The sequence below is a fragment of the Giraffa tippelskirchi genome, chromosome 5, assembly GCF_054371585.1.
Source record: "Giraffa tippelskirchi isolate mGirTip1 chromosome 5, T2T-mGirTip1v1.2.pri, whole genome shotgun sequence".
Lineage (NCBI taxonomy): Eukaryota > Metazoa > Chordata > Mammalia > Artiodactyla > Giraffidae > Giraffa > Giraffa tippelskirchi.
In genome coordinates, this window is record NC_137279.1 from 152,787,399 (window position 1) to 152,803,763 (window position 16,365).

At 44.7% G+C, this 16,365-nt stretch overlaps 1 protein-coding gene and 1 long non-coding RNA gene across 9 annotated transcripts in view; one reads left to right on the top strand and one right to left on the bottom strand.

Annotated features, from left to right (window-relative positions):
• The first annotated feature begins 264 nt into the window (after positions 1-264).
• GNG12 (G protein subunit gamma 12) overlaps positions 265-16,365 on the top strand; it is a 147,068-nt gene continuing 130,967 nt past the window's right edge. For 2 of the 8 annotated variants that reach the window (XM_081490707.1, XM_081490700.1), the window contains exon 1: positions 265-394. The gene's annotated coding sequence lies outside the window, so the exon portion shown is untranslated. Of the gene's footprint in view, positions 395-959; positions 1,091-5,217; positions 5,239-16,365 lie in introns of those variants that run through there. The other 6 variants (XM_081490709.1, XM_081490705.1, XM_081490708.1 and 3 more) reach the window with 4 other exon arrangements.
• LOC145506346 (uncharacterized) lies at positions 6,753-8,518 on the bottom strand. Its single transcript, XR_014053787.1, has 2 exons — positions 7,749-8,518; positions 6,753-7,228 (listed from the first exon to the last, which is right to left on the bottom strand). It is a non-coding gene; the product is annotated as an uncharacterized LOC145506346 (long non-coding RNA).

Genomic DNA, 16,365 nt, shown 5'->3' on the forward strand with positions numbered 1-16,365 from the left:
TTCCAAAGCTTCGGGGAATTCGAGGAAGGGACCCTGAGGGGTGGCCAAGGCTGTCAGATGTCTGCTGGGCTTCAGTGCTGCCGACTTTTCACCTCTGCCGGCCCAGGCTCGACCCGGGTTTAACAGCCAGACCAGGGAACAGTCAGGGCATCTGGGCAGGAGGGAGGCGGGCCGGCCGGGAGGAAGGAGTCCTGGGCCGCCGCCGCCGCCCCGCCCGTCGGGCTGGCCGCCCCGCCTACCCCGAGCGAGGCGGAGCCGGCCCCCGCCCGGAGGAGCAGGAGGAGGAGAGGTCGGAGTCGTCTCCAGGAGCCCTTAGAGACAGAGTCCCCGGCAGCGGCGGTGGCGGCAGGGGCAGCGCACCGGCAGGCGAGTGAGCAGCGAGCGGCGGGCGCAGGTGGCAAGTCCGGTCCCCGAGGGGACAGGGGCGCAGCGCGGGGCGTCGGCCGACCAGTTCGGGAGCCGCCTCCCAGTTCCTGGTGTTGGGAAGCGAGATGGAGGGAGGGAACGGAGAAAGGAAGGAAGGAGGGAAGAGTGTCCCGGAGGGCGGGGACTGGTTGGGGCACTGGGCGCCGGAGACCGCGATGGGGGTGGAGGGCAAGGGACGCCGAGACCGGGAGACGGACGGCGCGCTCGCCCTCGACGGGCGGCGGCCAGATGGCCCAGGAAGCCGGGGGTCCTGCGGGGCTAGGTCTGGAGACGCGGTCCCGGGGACGAGGGCTGAAGCGGGAGGAGAGGTCTCCCCGCTCGCTGGCTCCACGGCCGGCCCGTAGCCGTGCGCCCCGCGCCAGGTGGGAGCTGGAAGGCTCGGGGGTTCCCCGCTAGCTCCCGCTGCGGTGGTGCCAGGTTTGGGAGGAGGGCAGGCAGCTGGGGGAGACTGGGGCGCCACGCCCCTCTTTCCTACTTTCTTCCGCTCTTTCTGGGGACTAGGCGGCGAGTGCACAGTTCTGGAACCCGCTATGCGCTGGGGGTCTGGCGGGGAAATAGCGGGTCACCGAGAGGACTCCGATCACACATCCCGCGAGGGACCCCCGAGCAGTGAGTGGCCAAGAGACTGTATTTGCAGGTGGTATGAGGAGGTCAAGACTCGGACGTGAGTCTTGAGTGATTTTTTAAAAAGTATTGCCCCCGACACTTACTGCGTGGATCAGAGTGACTCCCCACCCCTCCTTTTTAATTTTAACTAGGGCATATCAATTAAAGCTAATTTTAAAACGCTGCGGCTGAAGTCGCCCAGCACTCGCTCGTCCCTCGCCTTCTGTTTGTGTCTTGTAAACTTAAACCATTCATAACTTTCGAAAAGGACCTCGTGATTCTCGTTAAATCCCCGCCGTGGAGTGAAACTTTGGACAACTAGAAATCTGAGTGAAGGAACTGCCGAGGCCTGTCATCTTGTGGTCACCCCCTGTCCGAACGAGGTTGTATACAAACAAGCGCACAGTGAAGGAAATGGCCAAAAACCGGCGAGAAGGGAGGTCCGCTGCGCCCACGTGTCAGGGCACGTTTAATGGCTGCTCTGAGTGGAAACAAACCGGAATGTATTAGACCTTGTGGAGTCGGGCAAACTTCACATGATTAGTTTCCTTCCCATCAGTTGTTTCCTGTCCCCCCGGCGGCCCCTCTCCCCCCGGTCTTTGCGAACTCTGTTTATATTTCCTGGGGCTGCTGTAGCTTCGTCTAGTAGGTTGTCTATAGGGAATCTTTTGGACGTTGTCAGAGACGGGAACTGGGTACGTGTGTTCTCTGCTTTAAAAGCGGAGTTTGGCTTTGTTTCTAAAGTGCTCGTCACCACACTGCACCATTGCTGGTGCGTCTTAGCCCTGCGTGTAAATTATCGCAGGATGGCGGCCCTCACCTAGGAGAACCAGGAAGGCAGGCAGCGCTAGAATGACGGGGTTGAGTTTAACTGTTGCCAAAACAGTCACATCAAGTAAGGAACTGTTTTGATTCTTAAAAAAAAAAAAAGAAAGAAAGAAAAAACCCAAAGTGTATGTGTCAGCAAGCCCTTTTTTCAATAAACAAACTTATGATTCACACATACATAATTTTTTAAAGTAATCAAACGTTTTACAGAGACTTCAGTGATAAGAGGACTTTGGGATCGACTGTTCAGTTTCTTTGCCTTCTCTAACAGTTAATTAGCACCATAAGACCCTGGTTTAAGTCCAAAAAATGCCAAACAGTCTAAGGACTGCTCCTTTAGGCCTATGAGAAAAAAAAAATGCAGTCATGTTTTTACTGTTTTTAACCCAGGTGATTCAGGAAGATGTTGAATCCAGACAGAATTTAGATTTGTCTAGAAATACATTAAGATGTTGGTCTGTGTTTCACAAGAAACCAAAAAGATTAATACTACAAAAATTTTCAGTGTAGTAGGCTCCAGTCTCATTTGAAAGCTTAGCTCTCTAACAGTGAGATTTGCAGCGTTGGGCTTGTCTTGTCACTTGTTGAAGGACATGGGTGATTTGTCCAGTTGTGACAGCAGAAAGCTGCATAGTCAAAACACTTGAAATGGCTAGCAAATATCAGATTAGTTTTGTTTTTTTATGTTAAAAACCTCTCACATAAAAAATAATCAGATTTGGAATTATGTCATTTATTTTGTTGGATTTGTGTTGGGTGTTTTTTTAAGTTTTATACATCAGCTTAAGCTTAATTCAGGGAGGCAAGTGGTGGAAGTCAAATTTTTCTGAAGTCTGATTTGGAAGAGAAGCAGCTTAACAGTGGTTTGAGATATGGTTTCGGTGCTGGACAGATGTGGATGGAAATATCAGTTACTTAACCATTTTCAGTCTGATTTGTAAAATGAAAATGAGTGTGGTCTCAGTCTCAAGGGTTTTTATGAAAGTGTGTGGAACAATCTTTGGAGAACACTGCACCTAATACATAGATAATATTCAAGATTATTAGATATTTTATCAACTGACTCTAGCAGCCAGTCATCAGATAAAGTGAAAGATGGCAGTTTGAACCTTTTGGAAACATAGAGACATAAAGTAAAGAAGGCATCTGATTTTATAGATAGATATCAATAGATAGATTAGATAGATAGAGCTTCTGGAAATACTAGAGCAATTAAATTCCAAAGAAGTTGCCTGGTTTTATAGATATGTAGAGCTAGATATCTGTCTAGCCAACTATCTGTCTAAATACCTGAAATATTTGTATACATGTGTGTGTCATATATTTTCAACAGCAGTATGAATAATTACAATTACTAGAGTTAACAGTTTTAATGTGCTTTTAGTGTGACGTTATATAGTCGTATAATATTTTTAGAGCCAGGCAATCAGAAACATTCCATTAATCATATTTTAAATTTAAAGAGAACTTTGTATTTTAAAAGCTATGCTTATTAACCTTGGGTAGGCTATAAACAGAAATGTGTATATTTTACCTAGTATAATTTTTCATTAAAGTATGAAAAAATGTGACCCAGGGTGTCCAGTTATTTTTCATGTACTGATGTCCAGTGCTAACAGATAAGCCATAAGAAGTGTTCAGGAATAATTAGCAGCATTATTTAACAGTAAAAGAGAAACCCTTTCAGAAATGTACAGGTTTATCTTCTTAAGAGATGTTTGAAATTTGGATTTGCATGCAGACCCAGTTCGTAAATGTTTTATAAAAGCATTGTGACTGAGGGTAAATTTTTGTGAGACTGGGTGTCCAGTTAATTCATGGAATCGACTCATCACATCACTGATTCATTTGTAGAATTTTAGAAAAATGTTTCCGTCTTTAAAACAAACCCTTTTAAGTGCCTGTTGTTTTCTTGACGCACGTCAGGTGCTTAGAATTGGGCCGATTGGGATCGCAGCTTGTGTCACAGATGACTTTTCATTTTACTAATTGTTCCATAGGGACTCAGAGATCATGCTTATAATATTTCAAAATAACTATAAGGGGTACAGCATTATTATGAATCATTTCTTGCCTGTGACATTATACTCTGAAGCAGCGGAGGACTTGATTGAATAAATTATTGATTCCTTTCACTCTTAGAACATTATAGCACGGCGATGGATTCCAGGCTCATGCTTCTAGGCGTGTAGCATGTGCGCAAGTTCCTTAATACCTCTGCGCTTCAATGAGATGCTGGGAGGGATAAATGAGTTTATCTCTCTAAAGCACAGTGCCTGACATAGTCTATGCTCAATAAATATTAGCATTAAATTATGCTTACTAAGATTTTCTACATGTTATGAGCATGCATTGTTTTTGTAACAGGAAAGCAACCATATGAAATTTTAATGTTTCCCCTGAATCTAAAAAGGCTCAGTAATTGATAAAGTCCTATCAAGCAGTGTTCAAGAAGTAAGAGAATACCATCAGGCAATTGTCATTGTGTCTTTTAAACATGAAATGGATTGGAGTGTTGATTTGCTCAACAAATTAATTCTCTTGGATCGCAATCCCATTTTCCTTTCTTATTAGATACTTGAAAAAAATCCATGACCCATAAAGTCCACCTTAGGATAAGTTAATAGCAGAAAGGCAGTGTGCCCAGTTATAGTGTGTTATTACAATTACAACTGATTTTTAAAAAGTTTATGCATAGAAAACAAAGTACAGACAAATGGGGTGGAATTGGGGTGCTTCTCCCCATATTTTCTCCAGTGAGCATGTATAGAAAATAAATAATAGTCTATTTGTGTAACAATCAGTAAAACCTGATTAGCTGTAAATAGCAGGATTTGGATTTTGTTTAGGAAAAAAACACCAGCTTGCATAAGCAATTGAAGGTTCTGGACTTACATATGTGAGTTATTGAGCAGTAAGAGAGACCCTTTTGGAAGTTTGTAGTAGGTTTATCTTCTTAAAAGATGTCTGAACTTTGGGTTTGCGTGCAGACTCACTGAGCAGCCAACCCTGACTTTACGGAAACTGTCACTTCCTAGATCTGTTACATCCCGGCCCTGGCTGAGGAGTTGTGTGCATATGGCACATGCTGCATGTCAGAGGCCTCCAAGATGGTCACAAGGAAGACATACTGCTTAGTTTAATGGGATAGGTCAGTAGGTAAAAAAATATATAGCATAATTGTGCAACTCCTTTGACGGAGCTGTTCTACATCCTAAGCCCAAGTCTAATTCCTTTATGTTTATGATCTTGCTTAGTCCTCACAGCAGCACACGTGAGGAAGCTGAGGCTCCCCAGGCGGCAAGATGAGACTGTGACCTGGAGTTGTTCTGACTGCACATCCCATGCGCTAAGCACTCTGCAGCCACTTCAGTGGAGGTGCATCCAGCTAAAAGTGGGGTCGGGGGAAGAGGGCTTTATGGAGGAAGTCTTGTTTAGAAGCTATATATCAAACCGGGAGAAACAGAAGGAGAGGGCTCCTGTTAGAGGTGAGATGACCCGCCTGAGGAGTATTACCAGAGCCTTGCCAATGGGCTCACTGCCTCTGCAGCCATAGAAGTTGAAGCTTCCACAGTTGCCTCAGAGATGCAGCAGACCTGAAGGGATCTGTATAGTTGTCCTTTCCCATCCCTGGACTCCCAGAGAGGACCTTGAAAGGAAGTGGGGACACTGGCCATAAGTCCTACTCTAGAACAGGCTCACACTAGCAGGTCCTGTCTCCCCACTTCTCTCCAGGGAATATAGGAAAGAGCAGTGAGCCAGGTGGCTTGGACACAGGGCAGAGGGTGGAGGTGATTTGACTGAAGGTTGCTTCTAGATGATTATTCCATTTAATCCCAAGTCTCTTGAAAATCATTTCTAGTGTCACTTAAATGTCTGGTTTATTGTGTCAGGCTTTATTGGGTATCGTAAAACTGCTTAGCTGGGAGTGTCTGGTTGCCATCCTCTGACAAGGAGGGTTTTTGTCTTCTTTTAATGGGTCTGCATTTCAGAGGATTATTGTATAATAAAAACCAGGGTGTTGTAGACTGTTAAGACTTTTCATATTTTCAACTCCGCCGGAGAATTAGTGGCTCAACGAAGAATTTCTTTTAGGTCTGCTTTAGTCAATCGGTTGCTAAGTATCTTTTGTCATTTTTCATGTGCATTTATTGTATGCAGGTGACTTTGGGGCCAGCAGGTCTTATATTCCCTTTGCTTTCTTACAGAATAGACTGCCATTCCCCTTGTAATCAGTGTCATGTAACTGACATAGCATCCTTTTGGTTGATTGAGGAGAGGAGCGTAAGCTCTGATTTAACTGGGGTTGGTGTCATCACAAGTGCTCCCTGGAGAGGGCTCTGAGTCAGTGATCGTTGCCGCACTCACGTACCATGTACAGAGAATTGCCTTCAATCCCAATGGCTGTGTAAAAACCCACGTGAGCCCATGGGGGTGGAATCTTAACTTTACCCACGTAGAATAACCAGGCTCTCATTTAGCTGCAGGTGCTACCGCCTTTCCTTGTGGCTCAGTGGTAAAGACTGCCTGCGATGCCGGAGACACAGGTTCAATTCATGGGTTGGGAAGATCCCTTGGAGGAGGAAATTGCTACCCGCCCCAGTACTCTCGCCTGGACAATCCCATGGAAAAAGGAGCCTGGCGAGCTACAGTCCATAGTGTCTCAAAGAGTCAGATTCGACTGAGTGACTGAGCACACACCAGCCGAAAAGGCTCTGAGCACTGGACATTAACACTTTAGCTCCCCTACTGGAGCCCTTTGACTTAAGATCCCAAGCTTTCAGTGACTGCAAATTTTGTCTACTTTTCCAAGAGAAATTACTGCAGTTTAGCTCTCATCATGAACAAAAGAAATTTAAGGATGGAAAGAGGGATCAAAATCCAAAAACTTCTTGGACCTTGTTGAGACATTGTGAGAATTTTATTGATATGAAACCATCGTGCCAGGTTTATTCAACCAGAACCTCAGACAAATTGGCAAAGTGTTGAGAGCCACAGACTTGGTGCCTGTCCTGTACCTAAGCCACCCAGACTTTTGCAATATTAGACCATTGCCTGTACATTAGACCGTGAGGCTTCTTGTGGGTGTGTAAGGTCACAGTCAGCTACTCAGACAGTTGTCAGGGGAAGGTTGAATGTCTCGCCAAGAAGCAGAAGAGTTGAATTGCGACTTCTTGACAGGGTGGCTTTGAACAATAGATTGTTCACTGCATAGGAGTAGCTGGTCAAGGAAGTGAAGTTGGGGCTCAAATCTACTCCAAAAGCCCTGTGTCCTGAGCTGGAATTGCCTCTGCCAGGAGGACAGGATGCTTCTTTATGACTCCGTCGAGCCTGCAAGACTGGGTCCACTTGGAGGTCTGGCTTTTTCCTAATTCACACAAAGATACGATATGATGAGCAGCAGGCCGACCTCTCCCTGCTCCTTCAGGTACAGTAACCCTCTAAATGCCATGAGCAGGCAGAATCTGGCATATAGTAGGTACTTATTAAATGCCACTGGAATGAATGAATAAAACCACATTCTCTGCTCTGTGTGCCAGTGAAGTAGATAAGCGAATGTTCTTTCTAATCAAAGGTAAAATTGATGGTATCTACCGGGAATTGCACATTCAGTGGTGCATGTTCCCTCTGACAGGCTGCTTCTTCAGTTCATCATTTCCTAAGGGGCAGGTAAAACCCAGCACTTGAGACCAGCACTTGAAACAACACTGACATTGTTTACTGTGAGTTGAACACCAACAAACAGGCTTGCTGAGCATTGCCCAATATGTGCAGTGGTGTCTCCTGAGAACAGACAGAGGGATCTGTGGTGTTATTGACCAGCCATGGGCCCTCCTCTTGGGGACAGGATGCAAAGGACGGTGACTGCAGGAGTCTTGGGAATTTACCTCTGAGCGGCTGCTGCTTACGTAGAAAGACTTTTCTAGTTTCAAGTGAGAAGTGGGGAGGTTTGTTGCTAAAGCCACCAGTAACTGAGAAAAGGGGTTTGTCTGTGTCCCTCACAGTGCCAGCTGGTGCTGCTTGCATGCTTTCTCTTTTAAGTTGACCCTTTAGAAGCAGACTGTCAGAGTTACCTTCCTCTTGGCTCCTCTCCTGAGAGGTAATCTGCACATCAGGTAGGGTCAGCCACATGTAGTGGGTCAGACTGCTAAGGCATTAGGTCGAAGTATAGAGGTGCTGGCTTGCACTTAAGACCTTGGCCTTCTGCTGTGTTTTTATGGAGTGGCTGCACCTTGTGAAAAATGCCCACAGGTGCAGAAACATGAATGCCTTTCACATTTCATCTGGTTAAATTCAGCTTTCTTCAGGCAAGCTCCAATTCTCAAAACAAGGAATCGCAGGAAGTAACAGTTCCTAAGAAGGAGTCCCTACAGAATCTCTTGAGAGAGCAGACTTAACCTGTTGCATTTACAGCATGACTTGATTTTATAAAACTCCAGGAATCTCAACTTTTCAGGAATATCTCTCTGTTGGATTAGGCAGAATATTCCGGCACATGTTTTGCCCTTTTTTTTCAACATAAATATTTAATGAGCAGCATGCTTCAGCCATTACTGTCCAAATCCAGAAAGCAAATAAATGCACCTGGCACGCTGCCTGGGAGGGAATCCTCGCATTTCTGCCTTTACCTCTCTTTCACTTCCAGGTCTCTGACTTCCTCCTGCTGTCATAAATGTCATGGGGCTCAGGGACAGCCACACCCCACAGTGACATCACACAGGGCAGAGACCAAGCTCTCCGTGCACACCTCCTGAACCCCGGACTCAGGTTCCTCTGATTTACTGATGCCGACCTGGGAATTCACCTGCCTCAATCTGCATTTCCCAGACCTCAGATGGCTCCTCAGCTTTGTGTCTTCCATGCTGGGCTTGTTCTAGTCTTCACGCTCCTGTGAAAAAATGCCTTAGACAACTTCTTCATTTTTAAAAAATTGGTCATGTATATACAGTGTGCACACATGTGCTCAGTTCTATCCGACTGAGTCCTTTGCCATCCCGTGGACTTCAGCAGTGTTTTTATAGGGTACCCCCCGAAGCTCACAGTCATATAAAAAGATAAACACTGAGAAAGCTTGCTCTTATCCAAGCGTTTACCACACTCTCTACCGGTTACAACTTGTAAATATAAGCAAATATATACACAAATATATATATACACACACACATATATATATATCGTCATTTGCTCATATATATAAATTAATATATATATCCTCATATATATATATATAAATGTTTTTCCCTTCTTTCACAAAAGGTGGTATGTTTATATATACTGTTCTCTGTCTTGCTTTTTAAAATTAGTCTGTCCTGGAGATCTCTGTCAGCACAATTGCTTTCCACTGTGAGGATGGACCACGGTTTATTCGGCCAGTCCCCTACAACTAGACCTTTGAATTGTTCCCAGTCTGTCGCTAATACACAAAGCGCTGCAGCAGATAAAGGTGTTATTTTGCTTTTGTGCAGGTGAACCTAGAGGATTGATTCCTGGGAACAGGACTGCTGAATCATGGGGCCTATCATCCCCTTGGGAAGACTTGCCTCATTTCGCCCTGTCCCGGCCATGCGTTAGACGGCCTGCTTCCCCACAGCCCCACCAGCACAGAGGGTGTCAGCTCTTTTTATCTTTGCTAGTCTCAGTGGTGAGAAATGGTAATTAGGGTCAGTTACATTTTTCGAATTGTGAACGGGTGAGAGGATTGGAGTCATTTGTACGTGTTCTCCCATGGGCAGTCCAGGCCTGCCAGTCCCCCTGTGGGCATATGTTGACCTTTCCTCCTGAAGCAAGCCTCTTGCCTACATCACTGTCAGAATCTCTTAAATACAGACTCAGGAATGTGATAGCTCTTTTGGGCCTAAGGGGAAAGTGGGCTGCCAAATTGTCAGTGCAAAATCGAGAGAAGTGGAAAGTAGGGTTTTATGCCAGTTGCTAATGTCTGATTTATAAATAGTTTTCAGCTAATGGTATTATTAAACTGGGACTTCTCCAAAACCATTATGAAGATGACCTTCTAGTCTAGAATTTCTCACTCTCAAACAAAAACAAGAGAGATTGAAAATATATAAATTTCAGTGGCATTTTCTGCAAAATCTTCTTAGAAATCTAGATTTTTCCTTTCACATGCATCTTCTGAAAGCTTATACATGCCACTTTTTTTGTGTACCTGCTGAATAGGCCGCCTGTTCACCCTTTGATTTCACCATCAGAGAGCTGTCTACTCTTATTTCCAGGGTGAAAGAAAAGAGGCAAGTAAAAGTATAAGGTAAGGAGACCAGCCAGAGTTCAGGGTTCGATGAAGGGCGTGAGGTTAGAGTTACACTGAATCATCTTTCTTTTTGAAATGTTCTTTCAGTTAGCTCTTGGGATGCTCTTTTAATATGAAATTAATTTTCATCTTTTTAAAAATGAAATCCATCAAAAGAGAGAAGATCTTTGGTTGAGTGAAAAGATGACTGTGTGTGGTTTTTTTTTTTTTTTTGCGTTTAGAAATTCATATGAGGCAGTCTGGTGTAAAGCTAGCTTCCATCTCCATCAACAAAGAGCAAAGCAAAACAGAACAAGAAAATCCCACCACCACAGCATTCTCTCCTCAGGATTCCCACATTTAACAGAGGCCCATGAAAGTTCTAGAAAGGAGGATCTGGTTTTCCAAGCCCAGTGGTCTCTTCTGAGCTCCTAAATGTGTGGATTGTTGCCTTGTGAAGGTGGGTTTTCAGCACTGGATGCTTTGTTTTCCTTCCGGTGCTCCTGCCTTTTTAGTGTTGACCTCACTGCAGTGTCAGCTCTCGTAAGATAGGTGTGATCTAGCTGAGGATCTGGAAGGGCACCTGGCACCTTGGGATGCTCCACTAGTGGATGAATGATTGCTGCTGAGGGTGGGTGCCTTCTGGACCCAGTTGGGTCTTTGTGGTCAGCCGTATTAGGGATCCCATGTTGAACACAGGCCTGGGATGGAGGTCATGTTAGCCCTTCCTTGGCCTTTTGGCGTGATGCTGCAGCCCTTGTACACTCTATGACAGTGTGCATGATGGCTTACAGCTCGAGCCTGCAATCTGATTCACCTGGACATGTCACCTTACCTCAAAGAGCCTGTTTTCCCATTTGCAAAACAAAGATAATGATACCATATTTCAACAAATCTAAGATGTCATCCATTATGCCATTATACTATGCTGCTGCTGCTGCTGCTAAGTCGCTTCAGTCGTGTCCAACTCTGTGCGACCCCATAGACGGCAGCCCAGCAGGCTCCGCCGTCTCTGGGATTCTCCAGGCAAGAATACTGGAGTGGGTTGCCATTTCCTTCTCCAGTGCATGAAAGGGAAAAGGGAAAGTGAAGTTGCTTAGTCGTGTCCAACTCTTAGCGACCCCATGGACTGTAGCCTACCAGGCTCCTCCGTCCATGGGATTTTCCAGGCAAGAATACTGGAATGGGGTGCCATTGCCTTCTCCGCATTATACTATGAGCCACTGAGAAAAAAGATTCAGCTATAACCCACATCAAGCCTAAGAATGTATTTGTTTTCTCTGGCTGCCATTGCAGATTACCATAAATTTAGCCACTTAAAGCAGCACATATGTATTATCTCACCGTTCCAAAGTCGTCATGGTTTGGCTCATTATTGTGCTCTGGATTTTACAAGTCAGAAATCTTATAGGGAGGCACTGAGAAGAATCCACTTGCAGAGTCGTTCAGGTTGGTAGAAGTCAGTTCCTTGCAATTGTAGGACTGAGGTTCCTACCTCCTTGCTGGCTGTTGGAGGGGGAAGCCACCCTCAGCTCTTAGAGACTTCTCTTTGGTTCTTGTATTGGACCCTATGTCTCAGAGGCAGCAATAGCACGATGAATCCTTCTCATGCCTGGAATCTCTCTGAGGTCTCCTCTGCTCTCTCTGCCTCCACCAGAAAAAGTTCTCTGCTTTTAGGGCTCATTTGATTCAGTTGGGCCCACCTGAACAATTGAGGCTCCTGTCCCTTAATTATCTGCCAAGTTCTTTTTGCTGTGAGATATATCCATAGGTTTCAGGGATTAGAGCAAGGACATCTTTGAGGGGCCATTCTGACTACCACACTCATCCTAGTATCAAAGATATTAAAATGTGAACAGAATATGTTTCTTAGATTGACTAAATACTGTCTTTGGTGTAAAAGAGCTACTTAACATATATAAAGCATTCAGGGGGTCGATGGTAAGCGCTCAGGTATTAACTATTATTATTATAATTAATATTATGATTATAGTGCTCAAATAATGCCCATCATCTTTAATTTCAATTGAAGTTACTCTAAGAGTTAAATGCATTTGCTGCGGCTGCTGCTAAGTCTCGTTAGTCGTGTCCGATTCTGTGCGACGCCGTAGACAGCAGCCCAACAGGCTCCTCTGTCCCTGGGATTCTCCAGGCAAGAACACTGGAGTGGGTTGCCATTTCCTTCTCCAATGCATGAAAGTGAAAGTGAAGTCGCTCAGTTGTGTCCAACTCTTCTCGACCCCATGGACTGTAGCCTACCAGGCTCCTCCGTCCATAGGATTTTCCAGGCAAGAGTACTGGAGTGGGGTGCCATTGCCTTCTCCATAAATGCATTTGACAAATCCTAATTGAGAGAGTGTAGGGTGCTAGTGGTTAATTAGATGACAGTGATGGTGATAGTTACTCCTTGAGTGACTCCTGTGTGCTGACATGTGCTGGGACCTTTCACAGGCCTTGAGTAGCCCTCTGAGGTAGGCAATACTGGCTCCGTTTATAGGTGGGGAAACGGGTTCAGGGGTTTGAATACCACTTTAGAGCTCAGCAGTAAGTGGTGGTGGCTTCTTACTTTGAATCCACGGCTGTCTGGCTTTGCAGTCTATGACCTTCATGGCACCATATTACCTGTTCTGATGCCCACCAGGTGTGTGAGCTGGAGGGAGTGGCCTCCTGGAAGGAGAAAGAACATGAGAGAAGAGACGTCACCTTGTGATGTATCTCTCTTGCACTCAGATGTTTCTTTGCTGTTAACTGTTTAATTCATCAACTGTTTAATTCTCTGTCCTTTCCTTTTTTCAGTGTTCAGTAAACACAAAAATGATCTGTTTTCATTCACAAGGCATTTATACCTACTCTGTGAAGATACAGCTATGAACAATATTGTGATTTATAAGGAGAAATATATATACTATCTTTGTATACTTCCTATCACAGAACTCCTAAAACCTTTGAAATTTCCTAAGTGATGAGAGCAATAAAAGTGTCTTTTGCTTTGTTATTGAGGTGACTTTGGGACCACACCTAAGGTTGGGGGCTGTTTGTCTAGAGAACAAACCATGTGATTAGAAGGGTGGAACTTTCGACCCCACCTCTCAGACCTCCAGGGAGGAGAGAGGGACTGAAGGCTGAATCCGTCACCCAAGACCAATGATTTGATCAATCATGCCTATGTAATGAGGCCTCCATAAAAACTCAAAAGGACCAGGTTAGGAAGGCTTCGGGTTGGTGAACACGTGGAGATGTGAGGTAAAGTGGTCCTTGCTAAGGGGGTATGGAAGCTCCATGCCCTTCCCCCACACCTTTCCCTCTGCATCTCTTCCATCTGGCTGTTCCTGAGTCATATCCTTTTATAATAAACTTTGTGATCTAGTAGGTAAAAAGTTCTGTGACTCCGCTTTGAATCTGTGGAATCCGATGCTATCTCCAGGTAGATAATGTCAGAATTGAGGTGAACTGTAGGATACTCAGCTGGTGTCAGCGATTGCTTGGCTACGTGGAAGCCTCTGCCACAAATTGGAATTAGTGACCAGAACACTTTTATATACTGTGTGCACTTTCAAAGGGAGGAAAGTTAGCATTGGGGAATTTCTACTTTTTAAACTATTTAAAGTGTAACTGGGACAAAGAGGAGGAGAGAAGAGAAGGAGAGTGGTTTAGCAGAGCTGGAGTAAAATAGTATTGCCCTGAATGCAATAAACGACTCTTAGGATTTTAACCTCCGGCATTTTCCCAGGACAGCTGCAGACTGTCTTAGGCTCATCAAATTCAGTTAGGCACCCTTGAAAACCAACCTTATCATCTTGCCCTTAAAGCCTGTTTTTTATTCCTGCCTTCTCTGTCAGTGGACATCTCCATCCACCCAGGAAGCTCTGGCCCCTTGAGTCATCTGATACCCTTCCCTCCCCTCCTTCTCCCTCCAGCTCAGACACCCCTGGCGCCCACCAAAGCCTGCCACATCCACTTCCTAACTAGCCCACACATCTGGTCTGATCTCTGCTTCCCCCGCTGCCTCTCATCTGGATTGTCACCATGGCTTCCTAATTGACCTTTCCTCTCCACATTGCCATCAGGAGGGTTTTTCTAAAACATGGATTTGAATATGCCACTTCCTGTCTGGCAGCTCCCCAAAGGCATCACAGGCTAGTAGTTAAGAGTTCCAAGTTCAAGGCTGTCTGTGCTTCTTACAAGCTCTGGAATCTTGAAAGAGTTATTTAGTTGCCCTGTGCCTCAGTCTCCCCATCTCTAAAATGGGTGTAATAATAGTACCAACCTTACAGATAGGCTGTAGAATTTAAATCAGTTAATATATGTGGAGCAATTAGAATTGCCTGGCACACAGAAAGCCCTCCTCCCACAGTTCTTGATAGCACAACTAGAACTCACCTTCCCTGTTGATCTGCACCTCATCCTCCCACCCTCTCAGTTTCATGCAAAGCTTGCTCTGTGATAGACTCTTGGCTACTGATCAGACACTAGGTGAGTACCCACACGGAAAGCATACATTTAGACGTTTTCATAGCAACTTGGCAGTCATCTTACATCTCTTAAATCTAATGAAAAATTGGACTTGCATTTTATATTCATTTTTCTAGCAGTTCTTTTTTATTGCGTCTTATAAAAAGTATTGGTCTATGATGAATTGGAAATAAAACCGAAAAGCTGATGTTTCACCTAGGATAGTTTGAGAAGTGTTTCTATGTTCCCACACACCCTGTCTAGTTGGTTCATTCTGGCCAGGTTATCCATATTCACTATGTGGCCTTAAATCTCTCTGAATTTCTTCACAGCACTTCCTCTGCCCAGAGTTTATTACACATTTACTCAGCACCTAAGTGCTAGGTTTGGGGATAGAAGAGTGAGTAAGATACTGCCTCTACTCTGAGGAAGTTTGCCTCCAACTTCCCAGTGAATTCTTGCCTGTGTTTTGAAACCTAGCATAATTTTGTTCTTTCTTTCACCTATTAAAAAAAAATTATTAAATATCAACTGTTTATGAGGCTCTTGATAACATTCTGCTCCTGCCCTTAAGAACTATCAAGTGGTGGGGGAACGTGTGAACAGACACAAAAACAATGATAATAGGATGGGTGGTTGGGTTTCCCAGGTGGCTCAATGGTAAAGAACCCACCTACAAATACAGAAGATGCAGGAGACATGGGTTCGATCCTGTGGAGAAGGAAATGGCAACCCACTGCAATATTCTTGCCTAGAAAATCCCATGGACAGAGGAGCCTGGTGGGCTACAGTCCACCAGGGCTGCAAAGAGTCAGATGTGACTGAGCACATATACACACAGGGTGGGTGGGTTAGCAAGAAATGTGAACTGTGGGCATGGCTTGCCTGACTTTACCTTGGCCAGACAAGGGGTTGGGAGCTCAGAAGTGGTTTCACAGGTACAATGGAGGCAGTGTCATCAAAAACTGAAGATCCAAAACCAGGCTCAAAGCCCAGCTCTTCCACTCACTAGTGATGTGACTTTGAGTGACTGACTCAGTCAGTTCAGGCTGCTCAAAAATACCATAGGCTGTGTGGCTTATAAATGATGGAAATTTATGTCTCACAGTTCTAGAGGCTGGAAAATCTAAGATAAATACACCTGCAGGTTCAGTGTCTGAGAACCCACTTCTGGGTTCATAGACAGTAGTCTTCTTACTATGTGGGATCTATTTTATTTTATTTTTTATCGAAGTACAGTTGACTTAAAATACCATGACAATTGGCTTAAGAAGATGTGGTATACACACACACACACATACACACAAAGGAAAATATAAAAAAAGAATAAAATATCACCATTTGCAGCAACATGGATGGAACTAGAGAATATTATGTCACTTATGGGGTCTCTTATAAGGGCACCAACCCCATTTATGAAGGCTCCACCCTCATGACCTAATCACCTTTCAAGGTTCCACCCCTAAATACCATCACATTGGGTTTAGGATTTTAACTTGAATTCTGAGGAGACATATTCAAGCTATAGCACTCTCTGAACTTCAGATTCCTCATCTGTAAAATGGGGATAACAATACCAATCTACCCATAAGACTGAGAGTCACCTGAAATTACTATATATGTAATACGCCTAGAACCAAGCCTGACATCTATAGCTCCATAAATGTTAGATGTTATCACTCTGGCTGTTACCATCTTTCTTTTTTTTCCTCCCGTTGATCCCCGCCTTGAACACGTATTTAAATTTTCCCTTGTCTGGATTTCCAGTGGCACTCTTCAACCAGCATACTGATGACTACAGTGAGTTG